This window comes from Citrus clementina, unplaced genomic scaffold (genome assembly GCF_000493195.1).
Source record: "Citrus clementina cultivar Clemenules unplaced genomic scaffold, Citrus_clementina_v1.0 scaffold_2, whole genome shotgun sequence".
NCBI classification, from domain to species: domain Eukaryota; kingdom Viridiplantae; phylum Streptophyta; class Magnoliopsida; order Sapindales; family Rutaceae; genus Citrus; species Citrus x clementina.
The window spans coordinates 1,207,179-1,211,135 of record NW_006262688.1 but is presented as its reverse complement, the minus strand read 5'-3'; the positions used below and the strand labels follow the sequence as shown (position 1 = coordinate 1,211,135).

At 34.5% G+C, this 3,957-nt stretch overlaps 1 non-coding gene across 1 annotated transcript; it reads left to right on the top strand.

Moving 5' to 3' along the window:
* The first annotated feature begins 1,413 nt into the window (after window positions 1-1,413).
* Window positions 1,414-1,517, top strand: LOC112101276. Its single transcript, XR_002907403.1, has one exon. It is a non-coding gene; the product is annotated as a small nucleolar RNA R71 (small nucleolar RNA).
* The last annotated feature ends 2,440 nt before the right edge of the window (window positions 1,518-3,957 follow it).

Sequence of the window (3,957 nt, the reverse complement as noted above, 5' to 3'; positions counted from 1 at the left end):
AAAATGTATTAGACATCTAACTTAATTATCTTTCCAACAATATATAGTTTACACATTACTTTTGGCTCAATCAATACCAATGTTATTCTGAATTTGACATTTTTGCATTTGATCCAAATTGTGTATTTGGCTACCCAATAGCTTGAATAATGCCCACAATGCCTTGTTTTCTCTTCAAGCCCAATTCATGATGTCTTGCATCTTGGATTGCATTTTCAATTCATATGTACGGTACTATTCACATGTATGGTATTGTCTATGTTACTGTTCACGACGAAACAATGATGTGGCATTGACTGATGAGGTGTCACGATCTTGTTAGACTAAAATTCTTATGTACTGTTGATCGATGACGTGGCAGCATATCAATGGACCAAAAATCTCGCGTACGGTACATGCATTACCCAAGATTATTTTCAACCAACCGCGTCGCTGTTCAAGCCGGGTCAAACCATGTTACTGTTCAAACCGCGTGGTCAAACTGGGTACTGTTGACTGATGACGTGGCGCAATCCTGAGCGTCTGAAATGTTTTTGATCCAATAGCCATGATTTACTGAATGTATCTATAAAAAAGGGGCTCTCCCCCCTTAATTTGATATCTGTGAATCCATTTTTGGGCTCCATTTTCTGTAATTCATTCTCCATCTTGTATTTTCTATGTATTTTAATAAATTTTTATTTTGCCCCTAGTTCAATTATGAGTAGCTAATTTTCTTTCAAGCTTGGGTTGAAGGTGAAGTCTCAACATGTGTCATGGGCTTTATTTGGTAAATTTACTTTCTCTTCCCCTTTAATTTTTTGTGGATGATTTGACTTTTCGTCGACAAATAATAATAATCTTGTCTAGATACCGCCCTGGTTACATCGGCTCCCTAGTACAAGGTTATTATTATTTGGCACAATAAGTCCTTAGCACCATATTGATTAGAGTGTGGTTCATGAGGTGTGAATTGCCCCTTATGATTTAATTGGCATTAATAAGGAATATTTAGCCCATGGTGCATGTTGATACAGATCCAGATACCCAAGTACGTCATTTCAATAGATTTTCACTTTAATTTAATTCTGCCATTTCAATTCAAATATTAAGATATTCCAAATCATCTTTACCATAAATCCAACCACCCTCATACAAAATTAATTCTACATATAATTAAAATCAACCTTCTCGTAGGATCGACACTCGTCACCATTAATCTATTCTACAATAAATTCGTGCACTTGCGAGTTCAATAAAATTTGCACAACAATCGACTCCGTTGTTAGGAATTATCCGCTTTGTCGCTGAAAGAATTCCCAAATCTTTGATGTACTTTTTGACATTAGCTCTCCTCCACTTGTTGCCATTAACCATTCTTGCAAATTCGGCAATAATCCCTCCAAAAAGTATTGGTATTGGTGCCATTTCTCGTACCCATGATGTGGACACTTCAAGAGTAGCCCATTGAATCGCTCCCATGTTTCAAAAAACTGCTCGTCTTCTCTCTGTGTAAACTCTTAAATTTACCTGCGAATAGCATTAGTTTTATGCACTGGGAAATATTTATTCAAAAATTTAGTTACCATTTGTTTCCATGATATAATGCTATTAGCAGGCAAAGTATTTATTTAACCATGAACGAGCTCTATCCTTTAAAGAAAATGAGAATAATCTAAGTTTAACATCATCGTCTGAAAAATTCTCATATTTAAAAGTTTGACAAACAGCATGAAAATCATTCAGATGATTATATGGGTCCTCATTTTCTAGGCCATAGAATGTTGGGAGACAATTTAGCACACTAGGTTTTAACGCAAAACTCCTATCAGCTACATTTGGGTATCTTATGCATGATGTGCTCAAATTAGGTAAGGGAGTAAAATAGTCCTTAAATGACCGCTCCTGCGGTGCTTGTTGTTGTTACAAATCTATTTCACTTTTATTTTTAACGTGTTTGTGTGTGCGCAGTATTTTTTCTAGTTTAAGGTCTATAGGTTCAAGATTAGGTAATAATGACCTTCGACCATGCATGCAAAGAACACAAAAATAAATGGGAACAAAAGGAATAAAAATAAAGAAGAATGAGAAATTACGATATTAACCTTATCGCGCTATTACAACCTTACTATAAAAATACACACAAAAAAATACGTAAAATAAATTAACTAAAAATAAATTAGTAAGATAAATAAAAATTACAAAAAAGAAAAAAAATAACTTGAAAATTAAATTACAAAATTTTAAAGAAGAGAAAAAGAAAAGAAATACTAACCTCTAAATGCAGATTTACTTTTTTTTTAAAATAAGAAAAACAAATTAAAAGAAATTATTTACAAAAATTAATTCTACGAATTAAAATAACTTACCTCCCTGGCAACGGCGCCAAAAACTTGTTTTGCAAATTTTATTGAACTCGCAAGTACACGAATCTATTGTAGTATAGATCAATGGTGACGAGTTTCGATCCCACGAGGAGGTGGATTTTAATTATATGTAGAATTAATTTTGTATAAAGGTGGTTGGATTTGAGGTGAAAGTGACTTAGATTATCCTAAAATTGGAATTGAAATGGCGAGAATAAATTGAAGAGAAATCTATTGAAATAACGTACTTGGGTATCTGGATCCGTATCAACATGCACCATGGGCTAAATATTCCTTATTAATGCCAATTAAATCATGAGGGGGGAATCCACACCTCATGAACCACACTCTAATCAATATGGTGCTAAGGGCTTATCGTGCCAAATAATAATAACCTTGTACTAGGGAGCCGGTGAAACCAGGGTGGTATCTACACAAGATTATTATTATTTGTCGACGAAAACTCAAAACATCCACAATTATTAGAGGGGAAGAGAAAGTAAATTTATCAAATAAAGCCTATGACACATGTTGAGACTTCACCTTCAACCTAAATTTGAAAGAAAATTAGATACTCATAATTGAACTAGGGGCAAAATGGGAATTTATTAAAATACGTAAAAAATACAAGATGGAGAAGGAATTACAGAAAATAGGGCCCAAAAATGGATTCAGAGATGCCAAATTATGGGGAGGCCCCCTTTTTATAGATATATTGAGTAAATCATGGTCATCGGATTAAAAACAGTTTGGACGCTCAGGATTGCGCCACGTCATCAGTCAACAGTACGCGGTTTGACCACGCAGTTTGAACAGTAACGCGGTTTGACCCGGCTTGAACAGTAACGCAGTTTGGTTGAAAATAATTCTGTGTATATGTGATAACTCTATGAAATGAGAGTTATCATCGCACTTTTAGACTTAAATCAATACTACTTAGAGAGTAAATTATGTGTTTCTATTGTATTTTTGTTACATTTTGCATAAATAATCATTTTAGTCAATCTTAATAAGTTTTGCTCGATTTAAAGTAATTTGTGCTCAAATTGTGTGCATAATTGTAGGTTTCCAGAAGCTTATAATTCATGGAAGGAATGCTATGCAACAGGCTTGCAAAAATAAGGAAAGAACATGGCTACAAAAGAATTGAAACAAATCTGGAACAGTGCAGTTGCTGTAGCCGTTGCTGTAGCAACCAGTGCTGTAGCCGTTGCTGTAGCAATCCTGGAACAATGACAGAGAAAATTCCGCGCGGGATAATTGCAGAATTGCGATCTGCAGTTTCCTAATCTGACTTATGCGCGCCCTAGGCTTCCGTTTACCCTAATTTTCAGTTATAAAAGAAGCACACATCATAAGGAATAAGGAGAGCCATCACCCAAGGAGAAAAACACAAAGAAACAAAAGAAAAAACACGATTCAAGAGAGAGATTGAGGGCTACACAAGAGGAGAATTTGCATAAATAAATCAAGAACTCAGTCCTTCTTATTCTTCTCTTGTTTTCTTGTTTACTATTTATTCATGGGGATGGGTTTCATAGCTGGAACTTTGTTCTTTATTTTTCTTTTACAAACCATGAACTAAATTTATTTGTAGTTGAGTGATAAACAA